The 12,777-nt window shown below is 26.7% G+C and overlaps 1 long non-coding RNA gene across 1 annotated transcript in view; it reads right to left on the bottom strand.

The window, feature by feature from the left end:
• Positions 1-11,170: 11,170 nt before the first annotated feature.
• Positions 11,171-12,777, bottom strand: part of LOC117169113 — a 156,336-nt gene continuing 154,729 nt past the window's right edge. The window contains exon 3 of the long non-coding RNA XR_004466612.1: positions 11,171-11,364. This is a non-coding gene — a long non-coding RNA (uncharacterized LOC117169113). The remainder of the gene's footprint in view (positions 11,365-12,777) is intronic.

The following is a 12,777-nucleotide window of genomic DNA, read 5'->3' as shown; positions in this document are numbered from 1 at the left end:
AATTTTAATCCTAAAGCTTAACAAAGGACCCTTGAGTGTCAGCTACTCTATTGAGATAGCCTCTCTGCTTGTTATTTATGATCGTATTCTTATTTCAATTTCAGAAAGGATATTTTAAAGCCTTCAGACCATTTAAACGAGCTCCCTGGACCTTAAAAATATCTACCTGAGTGCATGCGGAGAATTTCTCTTCAGCTTCTTTGGCCTAAAGAATTTTTAGTATATACTCAAAGATTCTTTTCGGTAGGGTTATTAATCCAAATTTTAATCATTCCTTTATTACATAACGATGAAAAAGAAAAAAAATGGTGGAAAATAACAAACATTTTTATTGAAAATTAATACTTTTTTTGTGTTTCAAGATTACTATATATTTTCGAATCCATTGATTATTGGTAGAAAATTTATCTTCTCGGTTAAAAAAATCATGCTTTTCATTAAAAATTTAACTCTTTTTGGAAATTTGTTGATTTTGAATTGAAAATTTAACTATTTTATTTATGCTTCGAAATTGATACTTTTCAGTTACAAATTCATCTATTTGGTTGACAATTTTAAGATTTTGTTTTCAAGTTTGTTGTTTTTTATCTGAAAATTAATTTTCTTAGTTAAAAATTCTTCTTTTTATTGAAAATTATACTTTTTTATATCCGTTGTTTTTGGGTTGAAAATTGAAGTATTTAATTTGTCTTTTTAATGCTTGAAAATTAATCTCGGTAGAAAATTCATTTTTTGTGTTATAAATGTAAGATGTATTTTAAAAATATTTGGTAAATTTTCGGAAATATTTTTTTTTTAGTCACTCAGAATCTTCTGAAATTTCTAAATGTCTGAAACGGAAGCGAATTTTTCTTAAAATTTCAAAAAATATTAGAATATTAAAAAACTTGTCTTAAAATATTCTAAGTTTTTTCGCGGTTAAAAATTAATTTTTTTATTTAAAATTTTTGATTGAAAATTGAAGTATTTACCAAGAAATTTTTTTGGCTCAAACTGTAACTATTCTATTTTTTTATTGGTTTAAGATTAATCTTCTTAGTTAAGTATACTTTTTTTATAGAATATTTAACTATTTCTTGAAATTTTGTCGTTTTATAAATATTTTATAAATATTAGGAAATCTTTTAAACTTCTAAAATATTTTACATCACTTTAAAACTTCTAAATTATTCAACACCCAAATTTTTCTTACAATTTTTTAATCCTAAAAAAATTTTTAAATTGCCGAAGATATTATGGATTCTTTCTCAGCATTTTTAGTAATCTTTTAAAATTGTCTCCGACAATTTATTTTTAAAAACAAGAAATCGTTTCAAATTTTGCGTATGAATATGATTTAGTGGATGTTTTTAGTTTGTTATTTGCTGAGATGCCGCAAAATGTTGAGCGAAATATAGATTTATTAAGATTTCGAATCATTACAAAAAATTGCCAAAAAAGATTCTGTAAAATTTTAATACTGAGAGGATTTTTAAAAGATAAAAGAAAATTTAGATTTCTGAAGATTTTTAAATGATTAAAAATATTTTTAAAGTTTTTAAAACATTAAAAACTGCGTTGACTCAAGAATCCTGTAAAAAAAAGCATCAACACTCAGAAATTTCGAAAAAGTAAATATGATTTATCCGGTATATGCTTGGACTGGTGTCATTTTTAGATGACGATTGCCGACAGTAGAACCATGCGGTAGTTGTTTAATCTTTTTCTTTAAAATTTTATATACAATTTTTCCTAAATTCATATAATTTGATGTAATATTTAATATCTTACGGACGATTGAAAATTCTTGAATTAGAAAAGTCCGGAACGATAAAATTCCTGATAGTTTCTAAGGTTGTTGAATTTAAAATTTCACGAATATAAAACATTATTAAAATTGTGCAAGTATTAAAAAAACTAATTTTAATTTTAAAAAAAAATTTTCTTAATGGAAATTTTTTTTAATTTTTTGTTTTTTGGTAGACAATAATGCTTGTATGGAAATTCCTTTCTTTATTGATCATTCAAATATTTGGTTAAAAATTAATTTTGTCATTCAAAATTTTTGATTGAAAATTGAAGTATTCAACAAGTAGAATTTTTTAGGTTAAACTTTAATTATTCTATTTATTTTTTTATTGGTTCAAAATTATTCTTCATACTTGAGAATTCTTTTTTTATACAATAGTTATTCTTCAAAGCCTAAATTTTTCTTAACATTTCTAAGTCTTAAAAAATTAAAAAATTGCCGAAGATATTTTGGATTTTTTCCCAGCATTTGTAGAAATCTTTTAAAATTTTCACTAACAATTTATTTGTCAAAACAAAAAATCCTTATAAATTTTCATATGAATCTGAAGAATATTCTTTCATTACCTTTCAAAATTGTCAAAACGATGTTAAATTTGTTCGAAAGCCTGACTGATTGCATTCTGCATGTATATGATTTGAGTGGATGCTTTCAGTTTGTTATTTCCTGTGAAGCTGACAAATGTTGAGCGAAATATAGATTTTTTTAAAATTTCGACAGAAAATGCTTGTGAAACATTTTGAAAGATTTGAAGTAGATAGAAAAGTTTTCTCAAAGTTTCTTTCGAAAATATACAATTTTTTATTTTTAAAGTTAATGTAAAGAGAATATTTCAAAAGATTTCAAGATTTTTTATAAACATTATGAAATTTATCAACAAATAATTTTGAGCGAATATTCTACAACTTTTTAAAACATTTTAAAAAATTGTAAAAAAAAATTATGGAAAATTTTAAGGTAATTTTAATAATTTTGCACAATTAAAAAATAATAGGAAAAATTAGAATTCATTAAAAACATAATTTTGAAGCTTTAACAAATAATTTTAATATTGAGAAGACTTTTAAGAGATGAAAGAAAATTTAGATTTTTGAATATTTTGAAATAAAATTTTACATTCTTTTTCAGAATTTCTAAAGTTTTTAAGAAATTAAAAATTTTTTGGTTAAGATTCCGTGAAAAGTTTTAATTTTTTTTAATTTTTAAAGAAAATTTAAAAATATTTTGCAAATCAGTAAAACATATAAGAAATGCGTCGACCCAAGGATCCGGTAAAACAAAAGTATCAACACTTACAAATTTCCGAAAAAATAAATACTACATACCACCCAGTTGACGGTCGTGAGACGTGGCCATAGGTGTGATTTATCGCGTATATTCTCGGAGCTGTTGTCATTTTTGGATGACGGTTGCTGACAGTAAGACCATGTAGTGGTTGTTTGACCTAATTTTTAATTTTTATATACAATAGTTCCTAAATTCATGTAATTCGATATAATATTTTATATATTTTAGACAATTTAAAAATATTAAATTAGAAAAGTCCGCAATAATAAAATTCTTGATAGTTTCTAAAGCTATTGAATTTAAAACTTCACAAATATAGACATTTAAAAAGTTTGTGAATAATAAAAAATTAATTTTAATGAATACAATTTTTTTTAAATGGAAAAAAGTTTAGACAGCGAGAATCCAGCGCGCAACCTTTCGGATACATACCCAAAGTGCTTTCCTCTGTGTTTACAAAAATTATGAATTTAAACAAAAAAAAAACACACTACCTGGCACTCAATTGTAAGTGCTTACAGAAATATTGGAGACGGCTGGATTACAAAAATTTAAAAGAAATAAGTTGAAGTAAATAATAGAAAATGTAATAACAACAATAATTGAACTCGGGAAAGTGAAAGGGTTTAAAATTATAAACTCATTGAATAAAGGGAATAAATTAAAACTAATTTTTATTGAATCATTTTGATTTGCCTAACAGACTCCGGCATTTGCCTATGCTTCCGCATTGCTGAAATCACAATGCTTCAGCACAACCCGACCGAGAAAAACCACCTTGTGGAAAAATAACCTCCGGGAGGAGTCTTACATGTACGGGTATTTTTAGTAAACTTTGCAGAAACGGGACCTATAACGCGCGGTAGCTTCATTTTACAGGAGGACCATGAAAACCCAGCTAAGGAAGAAGGAAAGAAGAAGAAATAAATTCGCCTACACAACCACTTGCTTATTACAGTTTCCCTTCGCCCTTCTCATATTACAATCTTTTCAAATTATCAATTCAAAAACAAATAATTCTAAACTACCACAAAAATAAATTAAATCAGTCAATATATAAATAATAACAATAAAAATAATTATTATTATTATAACAGACAAACACAGTTAAATATGAAGACATATTCTAAAATTAAGCGTGAAAAGACTTAAAACTGATAAAAAGTCGCAGTGACGCTCTAACACAATCTTAAATCCTACGTAGATTTATTATAATTTGGCTTGCAGATGATAACGGTCTGCCGGATTCAGTTCTGAAAAGAATATTAAAAGTTAATGTCCACTCTGATCAATTTTCTAATTTGAAACACATACATAAAGTCCTACCTTTCTAAAATTGTCTGACTACCCACTGTCTATTCACAACATGCAAAGCTTGTTGAAAAACCTAGAATTAGATTAAGGAAAGTATCAACTGCTGATAAATCTAATTCTTCAATATAATTAAATTACATTAAATTCAAATGATGGTTCAAATATACATGAAAACAATTCCAGAACTGCAATATGACAGAAACATTCACTTTCTGAAGTTTCTCTCTTCTTTGTCATTCCTTTATTAATCTGAAATGTAGGAAACGTATAAAATCACATTGATTGATCAATTAAATACTGAATATTATTTTTAATACATTTTAGTTAGATTTAAACGACGATTAATTAAATAATACCCCCTAATATTGCCGGAACATAAAACTTTTTATTGAAAAGTTACTCCCCGCACTCTTCCGTCTTTTAAATTCCTTATATTGAAATTAATTGCATTTGCCTTTGCCGACATCCTTCTTGTCACTGAAAATAAAATAATTTATATTTTGATATATTTCAGTATCTTAAACAGTACTTGGATTAACATTTCAATTACATTCGAAAGACGATTGAATAGTTCTTACAGTAGTATATTAAAATAATATTAAACTTCCTTGATTCGATTTGAAAAATAAAAAAAATCTTAGGTATTTCAAGGACCCGTCTATAAAGTTTTCAAAATACAAAAAAAATGTAGGAAAAATTAGACTCATTTTAAATTTGAATCACATGGTTTAAAACTTTAAAAAGAATTAACAATAATTTAAAAATTGAATCGATTAAGAATTGGAAATAATTTAAGTTGTGAAAAATGAAATTCTAGATAATATTACAAAACATTTCAAAAATTGCCAAACATGAATATCAAATATTTTAAGGACAATTTTTAAAACTTTTCAGAATTAAAAAAAAAAATTTTTTAAATGTTACTCATTTTTCGAAAAAAAAAAATATATTTTCGGTAAACTCATTTTAAAATAAACAGATGATCACATGGGTTAATAGTTTGGAAAAAATTGAAGAATAATAACATTTACAAATTTTATCGATAAAAAGTTTTAAATAACGATATTTGAAAACATTATTTCCTACAGATTATTTCAAAAGATTAAAACATTGGTAAAAGACAATTTAAAAATATTTCAAGGACACTTCCTTAAAGTTTTTAGAGAAAAATAAATATAGGCAAAATTTTAATCATTGTAAATGATAATCGGATGGTTTAAAAGTTTTAAAAGATTAAATTATAATTTAAAAATTGAATGGATTAAATATATCAAATAATTTATAATTGGATACATTAATTTTTAAAGAATATAACAAAACATTTAAAAACTTGCAAAACATGAATTAGAAATATTTTAAGGAAACGTTTTAAAACTTTTCAAAATAAAAAAAATTTTTTAAATTCGACAAATTTTAAAATAATATAAAATTAATTTTGTATTCAGAAAAATGAGTTCTTAGAGAATATTATAAAAGATTTAAAAATTGTTTAAAAAAACTTAAATATTATAAGGACACTTTTTAATTTTTTTAAATTTAATAACAAAATTTAATAAAAATTTGACTCATTTTCAAAGATAATCAGATGGTTTCAGGGGGTCACCCCGTGTGACAGCCCGTTTTATTCTTCCCTTTTTTGGGGGTTTGTTTTACGACCGATACCAGTTTTTTTGGATTTTTTTCGCGTAACTTTCGTCGTTTTTCCACACATTTTTTTATATTTTTTCAACGTTATTCTTCACCAATAAAACAAAAAGTACGCGTCCTATCAAGAAGTGATTCTTAACGAAATTTTAGATTTTTTTGGGGATAATCATTTTTGTTAATTCATCTTTTTTCGTATCCTACATAGTTTATCCACAAAATGGAATTTTTTATTTTCCATTATTTTTTGTGCAATAAAAATCTGAATTTTCGATTTTTGAAGAAAATCCAAAAATTGGTTATGATAATCTTGCAGGGCTTTCAAAAAGAATATTTTTCTCTTCCTGACTTTTTTTCTTATCGTGCGTAGAAACATTAATTGATGGAGAATATTTCAAAAGATTTCAGTTTTGAACAAATTAAAGAATAATAAAATTTAAAAATCGAATCGATAAAAAATGGTAAATAATGATATTTGGAAACATTATTTTCAAGAGATTATTTTTAAAGATTAAAACATTTGTTAACGACAAATTCAAATTATTTTAAGGACACTTTAAAATTTTTCAAAGTTTAATAACAAAATTTATAAAAATTTGACTTATTTTCAAATATAATCAGATGGTTTAGAAGTTTTTGAATCAATTTAGAATGATTTAAAATTTGATTGGATGTACAATTTTACAAATGATTTTATATTTTGAGAAATTAGTTCTTGTAAAATATGTCTAAAGATTTTAAAAAATTTACAAGGAAAATCCGAAATATTTTGAGACAAGTTCTTAAAAGTTTTCAAAATTTAGAAAAAAAATGTTTCAAACATTTCACAAATTTTAAATCATTAATACATGGTTCATCAGTTTTGAAAAAAAATAATTAAAAAATGTAACATATGACAAATATCCAATGTTTTTTATGTGGGAACATTAATTGTTGAAGAATATTTCAAAAGATTTGGAAGATTTTAAAAGAAAAATCTGAAGTATTCTAAGACAACTTCTGGAAAGATTTCAAAATTTGAAAAAAAAAATTTTTCAAAACACTTTTAAAAATAAATAATTAACAAATTTAACGGATAAAAAATGTAAATTTCAAAGATAAATACATGGCTAATCGGTTTGGAAAATAAATAGTTTAAACATTTAACGGATGAAAAATATAAAATGTGTTTTGATGTAGAAACATTAATTGTTGGAGAATATTTCAAAAGATTTCAACAATGTTCAAAAAGAAATATAAAATATTTTCAATATATTTTAATTATATAACTTATACAATAAACAGATTTAAACAAATGCCACTTTTATTGATGTTGATGACACCTACCTGAATTTGTAATCCAGATTTCGCATCTTGGGTCTTGTTCTGCTGGAAAGTGGAACAATTTTATTTCTGCCGACTTCATATTTGGACAGTCCCGGTATTGGCAGTGATCGAAAAGACTTGCTGACATTTTAAAAACCTGAAAATTTAAAACACACACACCACGCAATCCACTCAACCACACACTCCCACGCCTTCTCCCTTCAGCTTTTTTTTCACTCGCTGACATTCACATTTACCGCACATTTTCTTGCGAAACTTAATAATTAATGTGATTATCGCACAAAATACTTCTGACGATTGTGGATCAGGTAAAAAATGCTTTATAGTCTGTCAGAAGAACTGCTCGCGAAAATCACACGGTACTTAAAGAGCATAATTTAAATTACGCTTTAAGGTCCGAAATTGCTAGAGAATATCTCAAATACAAATTTAAAGACCGTCTTGTCTTGACAACGCGAGAAGTCAAAGTGTGATTTTGTTTTGAATTCGCCCAATTTGTTGAAATGATATTGGTAGGGCGGAGGGGAATCTTCGATTCTTGCAGAATCTTAGCACCTCTAGTTCGCAGAACCGGCGGAGAGTTTCCAAAAAATGTATTTCCTCGAAAAACAAATGCAATATAAATAGATGAGTAGCTCTTTAAAACTGCTTTCTCGAACACTTATTATATAATCTAATTAAATTGTACTTGGTTAAACTTTTGAAATAAATAAATTGATTAAAATAAATTAAATAAAAAAATTTCTAATTTTCTTTTAACTTTTAATACTTTTTACACTTCCTAATTTAGTATGTGTACTGATAACTGAGTTATTATCTTCAACTTATAAAAATAGAAAAAAAAACTTTTGAAAAATCTGGGCTATTAATTTCAGCTTCAGTTTAGAGTTAAAAAATGACGTTTTTTTGCAATTAATATAATTTTTAATGCAAAATACAAATTTGGAATAACTATTTGCTTGTTACAAAGGTAAAACCACATTCCAAGATTTTACAAGAAGGAATCACGGCTTATAAGTTTCTTTTTAAAGTTATATAAATATAATTTTCGTAAGATTCCGGAGAAATTTTCAAAAACATTTTTGAAGATTTCACATATGCCGAAAAAAATGCAGAAAATGTTTATGCTTTTTTTTTTTATTTTGCAGGATACACAAAATATTAGGAAAAATTAGAGTCAGCTTAAAAGATATTTAAGAATTTTAGAAGATTTGAAGAAATAATTTTTAAAATCAATTTTAGAAAAACTATTCTTGTTTTTAAAAATTGTTAATGTCTTCAAAAATTCTGAAATTTCCAAATAATTTTAATCATAAAAAAATTACACATTTACAATGACCTTCAAAACTTAGAGATTTTTAGAAACTTTCAGAGGAATCTTAACAACAAAATTTCATCCTTTCAAAATTCTTAAATAGCTTCTAACATTTTTTTCGAAATAATCAACATTTTATAAAATTGTTCAAAGTTTGAAAAAGTTTACAAATTTTATTCTGCGATAGAAAAATTTGAAGAACAGAGTTATTTCCTATAATATTCTTTCAAAAAAATGTCTAGTTAAATCAAACAGAATTTTGGTTAAATATGGCCTTATTATTTTCCTGATTAATTTAACTAGAATTCTGGTTACTTTAACCAGAAAATATAGTAAGGGCATATTTAACCAGAATTCTGGTTGATTTAGCCAGACAATTTTTTGACTGTTAGAAAACCTATTTGAAATTAAAATTTTCTTTTTAATCAATAATGTTTAGAAACAGTTGGAAAACATTTGATCGTGAAATAAAATTACTTAATTGAAAATTTTGATTTACAAAATTGTTGTTGCGGTAAACTCGTAATATTTATCAATAGACTTTATTACAGATGGTTAACTTAAGTAGTTTTTTTTAGTGACTAGCAAAATTCTTAGAAATTGAAAAAATCAACTGCAAGAATAAAAAACGAACATACATATCTTACTTTTTTAATATGTAACTTTGTCTATTAAATCATTAACATCCATGGGCGAACTGAGACTATTCTCCCTGTTAATAACAGTTAAATTCATAAATATATATAATGTAATGCATTATTTTTTAACGCAAACAATGAAAAATTCCTTGGAACATTTTTAAATTCTCTCAAATTTTGAAATTTCTTCAAAATGTTTTGACACACCTTGAACTTTTTTTTCAAAGAATTTTAAAGTACTTTTGAATTGTTTTGAATAACCATTCTAAAATTTTTTTAATTCTTAAAAATTTCTTAAAATAATAAAAATAAGTTGAAAATTCCCTGACATCTTTTAAAACATCCTGAAATATTTAAGATCTTTTGAAATATTTTGAAATCTCTTGAAATTTTGTAAAGCTCTTGAAAATATATTGAAATTTTTAAAATACCATGAAATATATCTAATCCTTTAAAATCTCCTATTAAATTACTGTAATCAATTGAAAATTCCTTGGAATCTTTTAAAATTCTCTAAAATTGGTCAAATCCTTTAAAATCTTTTGAAATACCTAGCATTTTTTTAAAGATTTCTAAAGTACTTTTGAATTTTTTAAATGCCTAGTCCCTTGTTTCCTATGTCCATGGCAGAAACCAATCTCCGGCAGAAACTTAATTGGTCAATCATTTTAGAAATTGCTAACTTTCGTCATTTACCGACACGCAACTTGCGCCTTCAAAGTAACTCTCAGGTAATCCGCTAAGAGGGCGCAGTTATCAGCGCATGTTTTTCACATTCTCTTATTCCATTATCTCGGCTATCTCCCACCTCATCTCTGCTAGAACCCTATTACTGAATACTTACCATTTAATAGTTTTAAGAGCGGTAATCATTTGAAATAATTCAAATGAAACAAGATATTCAGTACATTTAGAAATTTAAATAGATCGTTATTATCAGAAAGAATAATTATTAATCATAACTGACAATAAGAAATTGAATGACAACTCTCTGTACCTCGAATTAATAACTTCTAATATCTGGTTATAAAGAATCAGCAGTTAGCATTTAAATAGCTATGTACACTCAGAAAGTTCTGTATATGCATATGTATATGTGGATTATATGCTTGAAATATAAGGCGGTGCTTAACGCACCTCATCATGATAGGTTAATTTAACATTAAATTATGTGTCGTCAGCAATTCTATTGGCTAGAAGGACAATTCCCATCCTTTTTTTTTGGTAAAAACTGAGGTTATAAATATATGCGAGGACATAGAAAAAGCTCATATATTTGCGTCTCTCCGTTTGCATCTCCGTTTGCGTCTCTCCGTTTGCGTAAATGAACCTATTCACGACGACGGAATAGGACATTTAATCTTCATTAAAAGATCTTCAATATTTAAATTAAAGTTAAATGAAAACTATTAATTTATTCTCTAAACTATTGTGTTGTGTCTGTTATTTGAACCTCGGCCAATTCGCGCGGTTAGTGATTTTTATCACTCAACGTCGGCAATGAATCCAGGATAAAACAGATCGACATCTACAAGTCTTCAAATAGACAACAGCGCTGGACACGTAACAAATTGGTGACAGTTTGTGTGGAATTATACCGCCGAATCGTGGGAACTGGGTCTCAGAATGAAAATTAATGAAAAAATAAACTCTCCTTCTTTAGTTAACTTATAAAAAAAATAATAAGGCAAGTTCAGCGAATTTTTTTGGGGGGTTTCGTGAAAAGTTCTGTATTTTATTTTTGTTCACATTACTTATGTAATTAAAATTGAAAGAGAGAAAAGTTTAATTTTGAAGTGGAAAATTAAAAAGAATAATTTGTAAATTATTCTGGTCTTCTAAATTTTCGAAATAATGTGACAAATATAAAATTGTCTGATCCAAGTTCACTTCTGATGAGACTAGTTGAAGTTTTTCCTGATCCGGATTTCCCATAATTCCAAATTTGCCGCATCTACGACTACGGAGAAGGATGGGTCGGTATTGAAGTACATCTCCGTGAAGGGTACTATAAATTCTGTATCTCACCTAGTCACATACCTCCTGGTTTCCTGGAATTGGAATATTTCAAAATTAATTAAGAAACAAGGAAACTTTGTAATTTAAAAAAATGGAAAAATTAGAGTAATTTTTCCTACTGAAGAAAGGCTATTCTATTTTAATTGAACTCGTCCAGTGAATCCAGGGGTGGCTCGAATAGCTCTTGGCCCACTGGTACGTGTGAATGTTGAAGTGAAAAGTTTCTTTACTAAAAGCCGCGATTCTCTATCAGGGTTTTGGGGTTGTTTTTCTCCCGATAGCAGGCGGTGTTGTAAAAATTGCACCAGAATTGTTTATGATCATTATTATAAATTATACAGTGATATAAAAAATTACGTATTTTGTCATGTATGGTCGAAAAAAATACCAGTGCGTATATTTTGTAAATAATAGCTTATTTTCTTTCAATTCAAAAGATGAATGTGTATTTCATTAACAAATGTTTTTGAAGAACAAAAATGTTTATTTAAGGAGCCGTATCTATGACGAAATTTTGTTACGAATTGTCGAATTTTGTTGGTGCTTGCAGACACTGGCTTGATTTTTATGATCAGCAAGTCTCTGAATTAAAAAGAACTATTCGAAGATGAAAGCGTTGTTTTCAGGTATTTATCTTTTCGCTGTGAGCCGCGCTTGTGTCGCCGCCTAGCGAATTTGAAAGTTAATAGCGGGCGTGTGTATTTAGGTGAGACTAAGTGGGCAATAATACAAGAAAGAATATGTAAGAATTTGTTTAAATATTATTCTCTTAAGTTTAGTAATAGTGTGTGGAAAGTTGCGAACACCAGCGATTAAAACGTCTAATAAAAAACTTGGGAGTATGCGATTACAAACTTGAAAAATTCTACCTGTCACGTAGCCAGTAGGTTAAGTCATTTAAAACAAATGTATTTCAAAGAAATACGAAATAATAAAAATAAGTTACATTTAAGCTTGTTCTTTATTCATAATGTGTCCCCTAAGGCTTTACATAACTTCCATTCCTTACAATCTTTCCGTTTAAATCTATATTTTTTTACAATCTTATCCTTTCTATATATACAATTATTTACAACGCCCGTAGCGGGTTGGAAGTTGTGTTATTAACCCTAGACTAGAAAGTAGAAGCAGGCGACTGCGAAAGTAACTTTACACCGTAACAGATATCGAAAGTATATACATTCTACTCTATCTGCAGTTTTCTGCAGCCTGGGTTGCGTGCGCAACCCATTTCTCCTCTCTGATTTTAAAACCTCGAAGTTGCACGATTACCGGTCGGAACACTTCGGCGGTTCTATTTATATCTCTATCTGCTTTAAAATAAAATGAAGAGATTGGGATTTTAATATTTTCAGATTTCGATTCTGGGCTGGCGATTCTCATGATTTGAATACTTCGCGCGCCTCTTTAATGCGTGTATTTTGAGGTTACGTTACTTCACGTAT

This window comes from Belonocnema kinseyi, chromosome 3 (genome assembly GCF_010883055.1).
Source record: "Belonocnema kinseyi isolate 2016_QV_RU_SX_M_011 chromosome 3, B_treatae_v1, whole genome shotgun sequence".
Lineage (NCBI taxonomy): Eukaryota > Metazoa > Arthropoda > Insecta > Hymenoptera > Cynipidae > Belonocnema > Belonocnema kinseyi.
The sequence above is the reverse complement of the archived record's forward strand: the minus strand, read 5'-3'. Positions and strand labels throughout refer to the sequence as shown.